The 16,140-nt window shown below is 52.4% G+C and overlaps 1 protein-coding gene across 4 annotated transcripts in view; it reads left to right on the top strand.

Annotated features, from left to right (window-relative positions):
• The first annotated feature begins 1,677 nt into the window (after positions 1-1,677).
• Positions 1,678-16,140, top strand: part of LOC147111381 (protein kinase C delta type-like) — a 102,617-nt gene continuing 88,154 nt past the window's right edge. For 3 of the 4 annotated variants that reach the window (XM_086002206.1, XM_086002208.1, XM_086002207.1), the window contains exon 1: positions 1,678-1,900. The gene's annotated coding sequence lies outside the window, so the exon portion shown is untranslated. Of the gene's footprint in view, positions 1,901-7,685; positions 7,796-16,140 lie in introns of those variants that run through there. The other variant, XM_086002209.1, reaches the window with a different exon arrangement.

Here is a 16,140-nt window from a genome sequence, read left to right as displayed (position 1 = left end):
TCCAGGTGTTTATTGAAGTTGCTCCGGGCGTTTATTGAAGTTGCTCTGGGCGTTTATTAAAGTTGCTCCGGGCATTTATTGAAGTTGCTCTGGGCATTTATTGAAGTTGCTCAGTGTTTTCGGGGTGTTTATTGAGGTTGCTCCAGGTGTTTACCGGGTGTTTAGTGCAGTTACTCCAGGCGTTTATTGAAGTTGCTCCAGTTGCTCTGGGTATTTATTGAAGTTGCTCTGGGTGTTTTCTGGGTGTTTATTGAAATTGTTCTGGGGGGGTTTCCGGGGGGTTATTGACGTTGCTCCGGGTGCTAATTGAAGTTGTCCCGGGTGTTTATTAAAGTTGCGCCGGGTGTTTACCGGATGTTTATTGAATTTGCTCTGGGCATCTATTTAAGTTGCTCTGTGTGTTTTCCGGGTGTTTATTGAGGTTGCTCCGGGTGTTTATTTAAGTTGCTATGGGGGGGGGTTTCGGGGTTTAATTGATGTAGCTCCGGGTGTTTATTGAAGTTGCTCTGGGTATTTATTGACGTTGCTCAGGGTGTTTATTGAATTTGCTCAGGGTGTTTAACAGATGTTTATTGAAGTTGCTCAGGGTGTTTACCGGATGTTTACTGAAGTTGCTCTGGGTGTTTATTGAAGTTGCTCCGGGTGTTTATTGAAATGCTCTGGGTGTTTATTGACGTTTCTGCAAATGTTTATTGGGTGCTCAGGGTGTTTATTGAAATTGCTCAGGGTGTTTACCGGGTGTTTTTTGAAGTTTCTCCGGGTGTTTATTGAAGTTGCTCCCGGGTGTTTATTGAAGTTGTCCCGGGTGTTTATTGAAGTTCCGGGTGTTTATTGAAGTTGCTCCGGGTGTTTGTTGAAGTTGTTCCGGGTGTTTATTGAAGTTGCTCCGGGTGTTTATTGAAGTTGTTCCGGGTGTTTATTGAAGTTGTTCCGGGTGTTTATTGAAGTTGCTCCGGGTGTTTATTGAAGTTGTTCCGGGTGTTTATTGAAGTTGTTCAGGGTGTTTATTGAAGTTGCTCCGGGTGTTTATTGAAGTTGTCCCGGGTGTTTATTGAAGTTGTTCCGGGTGTTTATTGAAGTTGCTCCGGGTGTTTATTGAAGTTGCTCCGGGTGTTTATTGAAGTTCCGGGTGTTTATTGAAGTTGCTCCGGGTGTTTATTGAAGTTGCTCCGGGTGTTTATTAAGTTGCTCCGGGTGTTTATTGAAGTTGCTCTGGGTGTTTATTGAAGTTGCTCCGGGTGTTTATTGAAGTTGCTCCGGGTGTTTATTGAAGTTGCTCCGGGTGTTTATTGAAGTTGCTCCGGGTGTTTATTGAAGTTGTTCCGGGTGTTTATTGAAGTTGCTCTGGGTGTTTATTGAAGTTGCTCCGGGTGTTTATTGAAGTTGCTCCGGGTGTTTATTGAAGTTGTTCCGGGTGTTTATTGAAGTTGTTCCGGGTGTTTATTGAAGTTGCTCCGGGTGTTTGTTGAAGTTGTTCCGGGTGTTTATTGAAGTTGCTCCGGGTGTTTGTTGAAGTTGTTCCGGGTGTTTATTGAAGTTGCTCCGGGTGTTTGTTGAAGTTGTTCCGGGTGTTTATTGAAGTTGTTCCGGGTGTTTATTGAAGTTGTTCCGGGCAGTAACGGGTTAATGAAAGTTTTTTTTCGCGCGTTGGGCTGCACCTGAGTGACGTCACCGCCCGGAGTCGCAGCAACTTCCTGAAAGAGAGAGAGAAGGGGGCAGAAAGAGAGATAGAGATAGAGATAGATCGATAGAGAAAGAGAAAGAGACAAAGAGAGAGACTGAGCTCCGGGGCCGGGGCAGGCGGAGGCGGGGACCGAGACGCTCACAGAGAGCGGCGGAACTGCAGCAAAGTCTCTGCACCGCCCGAGAGGCACCGGCTGGGATCGAGAGGCGACAGGCGGTGAGTGCATTTTACACACAGACACTGCGGGACGGGGACCGGGACCGGGATAGCCTCCCCCTCTTGGCCCAGTGCTTCCCAGACACACAGAACGGGGAAGGTGACAACCGGTCCCCTCCGGGCTGTAGGAGATTCCCAAACTGAGATCCAGAGGAAGCGGCAGCTCCTTAAAACCTACCTCTTTGACCAAGCTTTTGGTCATCTGCCCTAATATCTCCTTCTGTGGCTCGGTGTCAAGTTTTGTTTTATAACATTCTTGTGAAGTGCCTTGGGACATTTTACTACATTATGCTCTCTCTTCTCTGAGTTCAACCCATTATTCACGGGCACCCCCTCGACCTCGCCATCTCTCTCCGCCTCGCCACTCCTATCGTGTCACTTGCAGATCAGGCCATCTCTGACCACTTCTTCGTATCGCTCTCCACCCCTATCCCCCTTCCACCCCTACTTCCTTCTGTGTCCACCCCTGGAAAAAACTCTTTCCCAACTTTCTTACAACTGCATTTATGAAATCCCAACTGTCCAGCCTCTGGCCCTCCATTCACCCTGACATTTCTGCAGCTACCGATCTGCTCAACCACACCCTCACCACCACCTTTGATGTCCTAGTCCCTACTAAAACAATTACCCTCTCTCACCCTGGCCGTTTCCCACTGGTACGGCTCTCATCTTTGCTCCCTTACGTCCAAGAGATGCAGACTTGAACGGATATGGCGGACAACTGCTTTAGCCATTCACCGCCAGATCTGGCTGGACCACATAAAGCATTATCGGGTCCTGCTCTCGTCTGCCAATATTGCTCACTATTGCTCAAAGATAAACCCCGGCTCCTATTCTCTACTGCTAACTGTCTTCTTAAACCCCTCTCCCCCTGTCTCCTCCACCCTCATCTCCGAAAACAAGTGTGAGGAGCTCATGGACTTCTTTGTCTCTAAGATTGAGACCATCCGTTCAGCTGGCTCTGCCACTTCCCTTCCTTCCCCTAGCCCACTGGGCCAACCTTTCTCTAAGATTCCCCCCTGCCCTAGCCCTGAACTTGCATCTAACATAGAAACATAGAAGATAGGATGAGTAGGTCATTCGGCCCATCGAGCCTGCTCCGCCATTCAATGCGATCATGGCTGATCATCCAAACTCAGTACCCTGTCCCTGCTTTCTCCCCATATCCCTTGATCCCCTTAGCCTTAAGAAATATATCTAACTCCTTCTTGAATATATTTAATGAATTGGCCTCAACTGTCTTCTGTGGTAGAGAATTCCACAGGTTCACCACTCTCTGGGTGAAGAAATTCCTCCTCATCTCAGTCCTAAATGGCTTACCCCTTATCCTTAGACTGTGACCCCTGGTTCTGGACTCTCCCGCCATCGGGAACATCCTTCCTGCATCTCGTCTGTCTAGTCCTGTTAGAATTTTATAAGTTTCAATGAGATCCCCTCTCATTCTTCTAAACTCTAGCGAATGTAAGCCTAATCGACCCAATCTCTCCTCATACGTCATTCCTACCATCCCAGGTATCAATCATTTCTTCAGTTTCTCTCTGATCTCCCCTCAAGACCTCTCTGCACTCATCTTGTCCATGAGACCCACCTCCTGCTCCCTCGACCCTATTCCCACCAAACTGCTGACCACCCAACTTCCTTTTCTGGCTCCCATGTTAGCTGATATTGTTAGCGATTCTCTCTCTTCGGGTACTGTCCCCCTCTCCCTCAAATCTGCTGTCATCAGCCCTCCTCAAAAAAATCAACCCTTGATCCCTCTGTCCTTACAAACTACCGCCCCCTCTCCAACCTCCCTTTCCTCTCAAGTCCTTGAATGTGATGTTGCCTCCCAAATCCATATCCATCTTTCCCGCAATTCCATGTTTGAATCCCTCCAATCAGGTTTCCGCCCTTGCCACGGTACTGAAACGGCTCTCATCAAAGTTACAAATGACATTCTTTGTGACTGTGACAAAGGTAAACTATCCCTCCTTGTCCTTCTTGACTTGTTTGCAGTTTTTGACACAGTTGACCACTCCATCCTTCTCCAACGTCTCTCCACTGTCATCCAACTGGGTGGGACTGTACTCGCCTGGTTCCATTCTTATCTATCTAATTGTAGCCAGAGAATCACCTGCAACGGCTTCTCTTCCCGCTCCTGCATCATTACTTCTGGTGTCCCCCAAGGATCTATCCTTGGCCCCCTCCTATTTTTCATCTACACGTTGACCCTTGGCGACATCATCCGAAAACACAGCGTAATTTTCCACATGTACGCTGACGACACCCAGCTCTACCTCACTACCTCTTCCCTCGACCCCTCCACGGTCTCTAAATTGTCAGACTGCTTGTCTAACATCCAGTTCTGAATGAGCAAAAATTTTCTCCAATTAAATATTGGGAAGACCGAAGCCATTGTTTTCGGTCCCCGCCATAAACTCTGTTCCCGAGCCACTGACTCCATCCCTCTCCCTAACATCTGTCTCAGGTTGAACCAGACTGTTCGCAACCTTGGTGTCATATTTGACCCTGAAATGAGCTTCCGACCACATATCCGCAGCATAACTAAGACCGCCTACTTCCACCTCCGCAACATCGCCCGTCTCCGCCCCTTGCCTCAGCTCATCTGCTGCTGAAACCCTCATCCATGCCTTTGTTACCTCTAGACTTGACTATTCCAACGCACTCCTGGCTTGCCTCCCAACTTCTACCCTCCGTAAACTTGAGGTCGTCGAAAACTCTGCTGCCCGTGTCCTAACTCACACCAAGTCCCGTTCACCCATCACTCCCTGTGCTCGCTGACCTACTCTTGGTCCTGCAACACCTCGATTTTAAAATTCTCATCCTTGTTTTCAAATCCCTCCATGGCCTCGCCCCTCCCGATCTCTCTAATCGCCTCCAGCCAGACAACTCTCAGAAATCTCTGCGCTCCTCTAATTCTGTCCTTCTGAGCATCCCCGATTATAATCGCTGCACCATTGGCGGCCGTGCCTTCAGCTGCCGAGGCCCTAAGCTCTGGAATTCCCTCCCTAAACCTCTCCACCTTTCCTCCTTTTTAAGACGCTCCTTAAAACCTACCTCTTTGACCAAGCTTTTTGTCATTGTCCTAATATCACCTTATGTGGCTCGGTGTCAAATTTTGTTTGATAATTGCTCCTGTGAAGCACCTTGGAGTGTTTTACTAAATTAAAGGTGCTGTATAAATACAAGCTGTTGGAGTCAGTCTGCTGGTTCCGTTAGTCCTTTATAGTTTAATTAATTAACTATCTGATCTAGGGAGCAGTCCTGGATACATCCCCACTTTGACCACAGACATGTACCTTTTTTCTGGTCTATTTCAAGATAGTTCAAATTGTCCTTGCATCTCTCTCAGCTGTCTGATAGGATCCTCACTAACACTGCCACCTAATCTCTCTTGAAAATGTAATCAGCAATATTAAATTCCAGTCCTGTTCACATCTGTTACAGTGACTGTCACATCTTCCATAGTTCCACTTGCTTCTAACTCTCAGATTCTGTTTTGAATGCTTTGTGCATTCACACACAAACACCAATCAATTCTGACTTCAGTTTTTTGGAATGTTGACCCTTGTGCTCCTTGCTGGTTCACATTTCATTTATTGACTGGCCTTGTTCCTTCGACCGGGGATTTTTAACCCTCACTAACTCCTAGACTGTTTCTTACCCTTTATCCTCAGAATGTTTTCTCACTATTTCAGCTAAACCTTCCATTTCTATTTCATCAGTTTTATTATTCCTACTCTCGCTCTCTCGTCTCGAGCCTAGACTCCACCTCTGACCATATTAGGTTCAATCCTCCCCCACGACTCTGTTTATGCTCTCCACAACTTTATTGGAGCCTTTACAGTTTGGGTGAAAGTCATCCCTTCAGTATACCCGCGGCAGCTGGGGAATTTAAATTCAGTTAATTAATAAATCTGGAATAAAAAGCTAGTATCAGTAATGGTGTCCTTGAAACTATCGGATTGTCGTAAAAACCCATCTGGTTCACTAATGTCCTTTTTAGGGAGGAAATCTGCCGTCCTTACCCGGTCTGGCCGATATGTGACTCCAGACCCACAGCAATGTGGTTGACTCTTAACTGCCCCGCTGAAATGGCCTAGCAAGTCACTCAGTTGTACCAAACCGCTATAAAGATGTATCACCACACGGACTGCAGCGGTTCAAGAAGGCAGCTCACCACCACCTTCTCGAGGGCAATTAGAGATGGGCAATAAATGCTGGCCTTGCCAGCGATGCCCACATCCTGTGAATAAATTAAAAAAAACATTGGGCACAGAAAGCAATCCAGAGATTGCCGCCTTGTTTGTCAATCTAATGCCAAATACCTTAAACTCCCTTTACAAGACCTGAGTCATGTTTCTGTACATATCATTGGTTTGAACATGGACCACAATGTTTGGCTGCTCTCCCTCCCTCCCATTCCATGATGTCCTTCACCCTGGCACAGGGAGGCAATGCACCATTTGGGACTTCTGGTCACGACTGTAATAAAGGCTGTCGCTACCCTTGATCATAGGATCTCCCACTGTTACTACTCTCCTATTCTCACAGTCTACCTGTCTCTCAGCCTTGGCCGGACTGTTTGTAAGTTAAAGTTCAGTCTGACCAGAGCGCTCTACAGTTTGATCATGATCTCCTCTGACCTGTAATCTATTGTTTGGCTCTAGTTTAAGATCCTATTGATTTTGTTGATTGCTGCTCTCCATTGGCTGGACATGTTGAGTGTCTCGTCTCCTGGGTCTCCTTCAGCTCCATCCTGAGCTGTTTCTGGACCCTTCACAGTGTCCCTGTGTTGTCTGTATTTTCCTGTATGTAGCATTTTATTCTTGTCTGCATTACATTCCATCGGCCGCTGATTTCTACACTTGCATATCTTGTCCAACACATTGCCATTTAAAAAAATTTCATTCTCAGGATGTAGGCATCGCTGGCAAGACTGACATTTATTGCCCATTCTTAGTTGCCATGAGAAGGTATCGATAAATGGTACAATTTTAAAGGGGGTGCTGCAAGAACAGAGAGACCGGGGTGGGGGGGGGGGGGGGGGGTGTACGTACACAAAGCCTTGAAGGTGGCAGGACAAGTTGAGAAGGTTGTTCAAAAGGCACACGGGATCCTTGGCTTTATAAACAGAGGCAGAGAGTACAACAGCAAGGAAGTGATGCCAAACCTTTATTTATCACTGGTTAGGCCTCAGCTAGAGTATTGTGTTCAATTCTCAGTCTCTCTCACAGTTACTCTCTCTGCACCTGTGTTGTAAGGGTTTTTCTCTCGGTCTCTGTTACAGTATGGCACGGTGCTAGTTACTGTCATTTCATAGATGCAGATATCAAATATCTGTCTGACTGCCTTTGTCTTCCCCCACTGCGATAGTATTGGCATCAGGGGGGTTGTTTGTTGATTCAGTTCAAGCATGAGAATTCTATTAAAGAGAAAGGTTGTGTGAAAGTATAAACTAATGGTGTTATTGCCAAGTGATGTCCGATTTCAGGACTCTAAAGATCGTCAAATGTATTTTTATGATGTCACTTTGTTTTAAGAGTTTAGTCATCAACCATTTAAAAACCTAAACATTGCAAAGAATTTTTTTTAAATCCTTTTATTTCCTCCATTTTTGTTTTGTTTTCTGTCTATTTAAATAGTAAACCGTTGGCTCACCCTGACTATGACGGGAAAGAGTTAATTGCAGATAGACTGTGAATCGCTGGGTTAACGCCTTCAGCCTGGCAACTGTCCCGGGATCCCGGCAGTGACCGAGGTTCAAATAATTCAACAACAGGAATGGGCAGTAAAGAGAGTGGTGCTGATTTGGGTTTCTTTATTTGAAGTGCTGGATGTATGTGGTGAGAATCCTCCCTCTACCACCAACACAAACACTGGCACTGAATGTTGGTAAGAGATGATTTAATTGGCCTCTGTCTGACTTCACATACCTGGCTCTTATTTAAAGGGACTGTGTCGCATTGTTGGGAGGAGGCCAGTGAGATTTTCTGTTGTAAAATTGTGGGTTTATGTGATTGAGGGGCTGTTGTGGTTTGTATTTTATTCCAGTGGTGTGGCATTTCTCCCAAGGAGGGATGCTTATGGTCAGAGACTCTGGACTCTTCATTGACTCTCTGTCTCCGGTGAGTCACCACACGGATAACACCTGCTAGCCCAGTCTCTGGATTCCATCGTCCTGCTTGAATTTCCACATGGGCAGAGTCTGTGTGCCTGATATTGAGGACACTCTCCCTCCACCCCCTGCCTGAGCAGCCCCAGCGCATGGTCCTGCTTATGGGGACGGTGCGCGGTCCTGCTTATGGGGACGCTGCGCTGTTTGTGTGCCGTGTGTCGGTGGGTCTGACAGATTTGAGCCGTTCTGGGGATGGGCTGCTGTGACTGAGCTCGCTACCAGGGGGCAGCAGTTTGAGCAGAGTTTGACGTCAGGAATGTGTAGGAATATTTTGATCAGAATCCCAGTAACCGGCTTTTCGCATTGTGAATTGCCAGCCCAGCTGCACAGTTCTCCTGCTGGGTGAGGCTGTGGGTGAGCGGGAGCTGGTCTTTGGCAGAGCTGAGTTCTGTGGCACAGAAAGCCCGGGTGAGTGTAAGACTGTGGAGGGTTTGCTTCAGCAGCTTGTAACTCACTGCCGGAGGAGCCAATTCATTTGAAGCGCCGAGGGAGACGGGTGAACGGTGTAAAAGGTGCAGATAGCGAGCAGAGCGCGGGAACACAGGAGGGCAGGACCACTGCAGACTGCACCCCTCGCTCCTTCCCGCCGCACCCCTCGCTCCTTCCCGCCGCACCCCTCGCTCCTTCCCGCCGCACCCCCTCCAGGTAGAATCCACCGGGAAAGGTCGGTTGATTGGAGAGATGAGATTTCTAAACATCCAGAAATAACTACACCTAGAGATCGGACCTGATTGAGGCAGCAGGAGCTAAAAGGGAACTGGATTAATTCTGGTCCCGCGATACTCTGGGAGCTGCAGCATATTCTCTGCATTTTCTGTTGATAGTCCCGGTCTGTATTTGACCCATGGTCAGATTTGATATCTATGAGGAGCTGAAAGTTGCTGATTGTTGCTGCGTTCTTGTGTTGAGAGACCGGGGGGCTTTGCAGAGTTCAGTAGGTAACTGACCATCAGAAAGTCAAGGGGTTATTACAGTGTGAATGGGGTGAAACCGGTAGATGGATTTCAATGAACTGGAGCAGTGTGACCTTAGACTGTACGGCCGCTCAGTAAAGTATTTATTTATTCCACATTCGGATTAAAGTTCAAGTTTTTAAAAATGCAGACAATTGGGGAAGATGTGGGAAAGAATGAAGGTGGAGTGTCTGTGTGTGTTGGGTGGGGGGTCTGTGTCTGTGTGTGTATACTAGTTGTGTAAGCTGTAAATATGAGTTGCAGCAGGTTTGAGCAGCGATTCAATGTTATGAGCTGTGTGATGGAGCATTCAGGACTCGATATGGAGCACATTTTATCTAAAGCATGCGCTGAGAGGAGCGGGCTCTGAGTGTATCATAGAATTGTAGAAGTTTACGGCACAGAAGGAGGCCATTCGGCCGATCGTGTCTGTGCCGGACGAACATGCGCTCTCCAACCTAATCCCACTTTCCAGCTCTTGGTCCGTAGCCCTGTGGTTACAGCACTTCAAGAGCATATCCAAATGTGATGAGTGTCTCTGCCTCTACCAACCTTACAGGCAGTGAGTACCAGACCCCCGCCACCCTCTGGGTGAAAATATTTCTCCTCAAATCCCCTCGAAACCTCCGACCAATTGCTTTAAATCTATGCCCCCTGGTTACTGACCTCGCTGCTAAGGGGGAAATAGGTCTGTCCGATCCACTCTAGTCCCCTCATAATTTTATGCACCTCTAAATCCATGTAGATGGATCGGTGCCGATGTGTAATCCACGGAGCAGCTCAACCTAGAAGCAGAGGGGGGGGGAATGAGGAGGGGGCGAGAGTGAGACCCCGCCCCCCCCCTCTCTCTCGCCCCCCCCTCTCTCTCTCGCCCCCCCCTCTCTCTCGCCCCCCTCTCTCTCTCTCGCCCCCCTCTCTCTCTCTCGCCCCCCCCTCTCTCTCTCTCGCCCCCCTCTCTCTCTCTCGCCCCCCTCTCTCTCTCTCGCCCCCCTCTCTCTCTCTCGCCCCCCCTCTCTCTCTCTCGCCCCCCTCTCTCTCTCTCTCGCCCCCCCTCTCTCTCTCTCTCACCCCCCTCTCTCTCTCTCTCGCCCCCCTCTCTCTCTCTCTCGCCCCCCTCTCTCTCTCTCTCGCCCCCCTCTCTCTCTCTCTCGCCCCCCCTCTCTCTCTCTCTCGCCCCCCTCTCTCTCTCTCTCGCCCCCCTCTCTCTCTCTCTCGCCCCCCTCTCTCTCTCTCTCGCCCCCCTCTCTCTCTCTCTCGCCCCCCCTCTCTCTCTCTCTCGCCCCCCTCTCTCTCTCTCTCGCCCCCCTCTCTCTCTCTCTCGCCCCCCTCTCTCTCTCTCTCGCCCCCCCTCTCTCTCTCTCTCGCCCCCCTCTCTCTCTCTCTCGCCCCCCCTCTCTCTCTCTCTCGCCCCCCTCTCTCTCTCTCTCGCCCCCCTCTCTCTCTCTCTCGCCCCCCCTCTCTCTCTCTCTCGCCCCCCTCTCTCTCTCTCTCTCGCCCCCCTCTCTCTCTCTCTCTCGCCCCCCTCTCTCTCTCTCGCCCCCCTCTCTCGCCCCCCCCTCTCTCTCTCGCCCCCCTCTCTCTCTCGCCGCCCCCCCTCTCTCTCTCGCCGCCCCCCCTCTCTCTCTCGCCGCCCCCCTCTCTCTCTCGCCGCCCCCCTCTCTCTCGCCGCCCCCCCTCTCTCTCTCGCCCCCCCCCTCGCCCCCCCCTCTCTATCGCACCCCCTCTCTATCGCACCCCCTCTCTCTCGCCCCCCCCTCTCTCTCGCCCCCCCCTCTCTCTCGCCCCCCCTCTCTCTCGCCCCCCCCCCTCTCTCTCGCCCCCCCCCTCTCTCTCGCCCCCCCCTCTCTCTCGCCCCCCCCTCTCTCGCCCCCCCTCTCTCGCCCCCCCCTCTCTCTCTCGCCCCCCCCTCTCTCTCGCCCCCCCCCTCTCTCTCGCCCCCCCCTCTCTCTCTCGCCCCCCCCTCTCTCTCTCGCCCCCCCCTCTCTCTCTCGCCCCCCCTCTCTCTCTCGCCCCCCCTCTCTCTCTCGCCCCCCCTCTCTCTCTCGCCCCCCCCTCTCTCTCTCGCCCCCCCCTCTCTCTCTCGCCCCCCCCTCTCTCTCTCGCCCCCCCCTCTCTCTCTCGCCCCCCCTCTCTCTCTCTCGCCCCCCCCTCTCTCTCTCGCCCCCCCTCTCTCTCTCGCCCCCCCTCTCTCTCTCGCCCCCCTCTCTCTCTCGCCCCCCTCTCTCTCTCGCCCCCCTCTCTCTCTCGCCCCCCTCTCTCTCTCGCCCCCCCTCTCTCTCTCGCCCCCCCTCTCTCTCTCGCCCCCCCTCTCTCTCTCGCCCCCCCCTCTCTCTCGCCCCCCCCTCTCTCTCGCCCCCCTCTCTCTCTCGCCCCCCTCTCTCTCTCGCCCCCCCCTCTCTCTCGCCCCCCCCTCTCTCTCTCGCCCCCCCTCTCTCTCTCGCCCCCCCCCTCTCTCTCGCGCCCCCCTCTCTCTCTCTCGCCCCCCCTCTCTCTCTCGCCCCCCCTCTCTCTCTCGCCCCCCCTCTCTCTCTCGCCCCCCCTCTCTCTCTCGCCCCCCCTCTCTCTCTCGCCCCCCTCTCTCTCTCGCCCCCCCTCTCTCTCTCGCCCCCCCTCTCTCTCTCGCCCCCCTCTCTCTCTCGCCCCCCCTCTCTCTCTCGCCCCCCCTCTCTCTCTCGCCCCCCCTCTCTCTCTCGCCCCCCTCTCTCTCTCGCCCCCCCTCTCTCTCTCGCCCCCCCTCTCTCTCTCGCCCCCCCTCTCTCTCTCGCCCCCCCTCTCTCTCTCGCCCCCCCCTCTCTCTCTCGCCCCCCCTCTCTCTCGCCCCCCTCTCTCTCGCCCCCCCTCTCTCTCTCGCCCCCCCTCTCTCTCTCGCCCCCCCTCTCTCTCTCGCCCCCCCTCTCTCTCTCGCCCCCCCTCTCTCTCTCGCCCCCCCTCTCTCTCTCGCCCCCCCTCTCTCTCTCGCCCCCCCTCTCTCTCTCGCCCCCCCTCTCTCTCTCGCCCCCCCTCTCTCTCTCGCCCCCCCTCTCTCTCTCGCCCCCCCTCTCTCTCTCGCCCCCCCTCTCTCTCTCGCCCCCCCTCTCTCTCTCGCCCCCCCTCTCTCTCTCGCCCCCCCTCTCTCTCTCGCCCCCCCTCTCTCTCTCGGCCCCCCCTCTCTCTCTCGCCCCCCCTCTCTCTCTCGCCCCCCCTCTCTCTCTCGCCCCCCCTCTCTCTCTCGCCCCCCCTCTCTCTCTCGCCCCCCCTCTCTCTCTCGCCCCCCTCTCTCTCTCGCCCCCCCTCTCTCTCTCGCCCCCCCTCTCTCTCTCGCCCCCCCTCTCTCTCTCGCCCCCCCTCTCTCTCTCGCCCCCCCTCTCTCTCTCGCCCCCCTCTCTCTCTCGCCCCCCTCTCTCTCTCGCCCCCCCTCTCTCTCTCGCCCCCCCTCTCTCTCTCGCCCCCCCTCTCTCTCTCGCCCCCCTCTCTCTCTCGCCCCCCCTCTCTCTCTCGCCCCCCCTCTCTCTCTCGCCCCCCCTCTCTCTCTCGCCCCCCCTCTCTCTCTCGCCCCCCCTCTCTCTCTCGCCCCCCCTCTCTCTCTCGCCCCCCCTCTCTCTCTCGCCCCCCCTCTCTCTCTCGCCCCCCCTCTCTCTCTCGCCCCCCCTCTCTCTCTCGCCCCCCCTCTCTCTCTCGCCCCCCTCTCTCTCTCGCCCCCCTCTCTCCTCTCGCCCCCCCTCTCTCTCTCGCCCCCCCTCTCTCTCTCGCCCCCCCTCTCTCTCTCCGCCCCCCCCCTCTCTCTCTCGCCCCCCCCTCTCTCTCTCGCCCCCCCTCTCTCTCTCGCCCCCCCTCTCTCTCTCGCCCCCCCTCTCTCTCTCGCCCCCCCTCTCTCTCTCGCCCCCCCTCTCTCTCTCGCCCCCCCCTCTCTCTCTCTCGCCCCCCCTCTCTCTCTCGCCCCCCCTCTCTCTCTCGCCCCCCCTCTCTCTCTCGCCCCCCCTCTCTCTCTCGCCCCCCCTCTCTCTCTCGCCCCCCCTCTCCTCTCTCTCGCCCCCCCTCTCTCTCTCTCGCCCCCCCTCTCTCTCTCTCGCCCCCCCTCTCTCTCTCTCGCCCCCCCTCTCTCTCTCTCGCCCCCCCTCTCTCTCTCTCGCCCCCCCTCTCTCTCTCGCCCCCCCTCTCTCTCTCGCCCCCCCTCTCTCTCTCGCCCCCCCTCTCTCTCTCGCCCCCCCTCTCTCTCTCGCCCCCCCTCTCTCTCTCGCCCCCCCTCTCTCTCTCGCCCCCCCCTCTCTCTCTCGCCCCCCCCTCTCTCTCTCGCCCCCCCTCTCTCTCTCGCCCCCCCTCTCTCTCTCGCCCCCCTCTCTCTCTCGCCCCCCTCTCTCTCTCGCCCCCCTCTCTCTCTCGCCCCCCCTCTCTCTCTCGCCCCCCTCTCTCTCTCGCCCCCCTCTCTCTCTCGCCCCCCCTCTCTCTCTCGCCCCCCCTCTCTCTCTCGCCCCCCCCTCTCTCTCTCGCCCCCCCCTCTCTCTCTCGCCCCCCCCCTCTCTCTCTCGCCCCCCTCTCTCTCTCGCCCCCCCTCTCTCTCTCGCCCCCCCTCTCTCTCTCTCGCCCCCCCTCTCTCTCGCCCCCCCTCTCTCTCTCGCCCCCCCTCTCTCTCTCGCCCCCCCTCTCTCTCTCGCCCCCCCTCTCTCTCTCGCCCCCCCTCTCTCTCTCGCCCCCCCTCTCTCTCTCGCCCCCCCCTCTCTCTCTCGCCCCCCCTCTCTCTCTCGCCCCCCCTCTCTCTCTCGCCCCCCCTCTCTCTCTCGCCCCCCCTCTCTCAATTCACAATTCAAATCGCTTTATTGGCATGATAAGTTACATCTTATGTTGCCAAAGCATCAAAATACATTTATGGTTTAGCACATAAACACAGTTCTATTCATACAGTGTATAAACAGGTATATCCCTGAGTGTATAAATATACATTCGCATTGTTTATATATATTCTTTTCTTAGTTTACTGGTTGTCCCTCTGTTCATGGCAAGCTGTAACATAGTGTGCCGCAGTGTTATACAGTTTCTCTCCTCTCCCAGTAGGAATGGGAGTTTTTGGTTGTCATTCAGATTTCTGAAATCAGGGCATATTTGTGAGAATTTTTGGTAGAAATTCTCCCTGATGCCCTGATATTTTCCACAAGCTGTGAGGAAGTGCATCTCTGTCTCCACCACTCCTGACTGCAGTGAGAGCATATCCTGTCCTCTCTTGGCATCCTGGTCTGCCTGTGTCTGCCTTTTTCGATCGCTAGGCTATGTTCGCTAAGTCTGTACCTTGTCAAGGTTCTTCTCAGTTTGTTATCCTTTACCATGGTCAGGTAATCAGCTATGTTGTATTGTCTGTTTAGGGCCAAGTAGCAATTGAGTTTGCTTTGGGTTTTTGTTGTTTCTGCCCAATATGTCAGATATTTTTCCTTTTGCTTAGCGACGATTGTGTTGGGTCGAATTCTTTGTGTTACCCTGTCACTGTCCTGGGGCTGGTTATTGTTAGTATTGTTAGTAGTTACTTCACTGAGTCCCAGGACTAGTTGACTGAGGGTATTCTTCTTTATGGTCAGCTCTTGGCATTTCAGGGCGTCGTAGTGATAGCATTGGGGATTGCTCATTTGTAGGTGATTCCAAAATTTGGTGGCTCTTTTTTGGATAGTGATTATTAATGGATATTGGCCTAGTTCCGCCCTGCATGCATTGTTTACTGTTTTCCTTTGAGTCCGGAGGATACTTTTACAGAATTCTGCATGTAGGATCTCAATTGGGTGTTTGTCCCATTTTGCAAATTCTTGTTGAGTTAGCGGTCCCCATACTTCACTGCCATAGAGTGCAATTGGTTCAATTACTGATTTGAAAATTTTGAGCCAAATGCTAATTGGGATTTCTATTTGGATTGATTTTTTGATGGCATAGAAAGCCCTTCTTGCTTTCTCTTTCAGTTCATTCACAGCCAGTTTGAAGTTTCCCGTAGAACTGATTTTTAAGCCCAAGTATGTGTAGTTAGTGGTTTGTTCAATTTTGGTTGTTCCTACTGTGAAATTTATTTTGGGTCCCTGATGTTTGGATCTTTGCTGGAACACAAGGACTTTGGTTTTTTGGGGATTTATTGTCAGGGCCCAAGTCTGGCAGTACGACTCCAGCAGGTCCAGGTTTTGCTGTAGCCCCTCTTTAGTAGGTGACAGCAGAACCAGGTCGTCTGCATAGAGGAGGAATTTAACCTTGGATTCATATAGGGTGAGGCCGGGTGCTGTAGATTGTTCAAGTAGTTTTGCCAATCCATTTATGTAAATATTAAAGAGTGTCGGTGAGATTGGCGAGCCCTGCGTCACCCCCCGCCCCTGTGGGAAGTATTTTGTTTGTTTGTCTCCAATTTTAACTGCACATTTGTTGTTTGTATACATTGATTTAATTACATCATATGTTTTCCCTCCTACCCCACTTTCGATAAGTTTCAGGAATAAACCGTCATGCCAGATGGAGTCGAAAGCCTTCTGGAAATCTACAAAGCATGCGTAGATTTTGCTTTTGTTATGGTGAACGTGTTTGTCAATTAGGGTCTGTAGGGTGAAGATATGATCGGATGTTCTATAGTTTGGCAGGAATCCAATTTGGCTTTTACTCAAGACATTGTGCTCCTCAAGGAAGTTTATAAGTCTTTTGTTTATGATGCTACAGAATACCTTCCCCAGGTTACTGTTTACACAGATGCCTCGATAGTTGTTTGGGTCGATTTTGTCCCCACTTTTGTATATGGGCGTTATGAGTCCTTTGTTCCAGATATCAGGGAAATAACCGACACTCAGAACCAAGTTGAAGAGTTTTAGGATAGCCAGTTTCATTTTGTTGTCTGTGTGTTTAATCATCTCGTTTAGTATGCCGTCTGTCCCGCAGGCTTTTCCTGGTCGCAGGTCCTTGAGTTTTTCAAGAAGTTCTTTTTCTGTTATTATGGCGTCCAGCGGGTTTTGGTTATCTTTTATGGCCATTTCTAGCTTTTCCAGTTTTTTGCATATTTGGTGTTGCTCTGGTCTTAGTGTGTTTTTCTGGTATAATTTTTCAAAGTGGTTTACCCATGTGTCCCCATTTTGAATGGCCAAATCGTCGTGTTGTTTTTTGTGTAGTGTTTTCAAGTTTTC

Source organism: Somniosus microcephalus, chromosome 11, assembly GCF_052327205.1.
Source record: "Somniosus microcephalus isolate GS21.2 chromosome 11, FLI_Smic_1.0, whole genome shotgun sequence".
Lineage (NCBI taxonomy): Eukaryota > Metazoa > Chordata > Chondrichthyes > Squaliformes > Somniosidae > Somniosus > Somniosus microcephalus.
The sequence above is the reverse complement of the archived record's forward strand: the minus strand, read 5'-3'. Positions and strand labels throughout refer to the sequence as shown.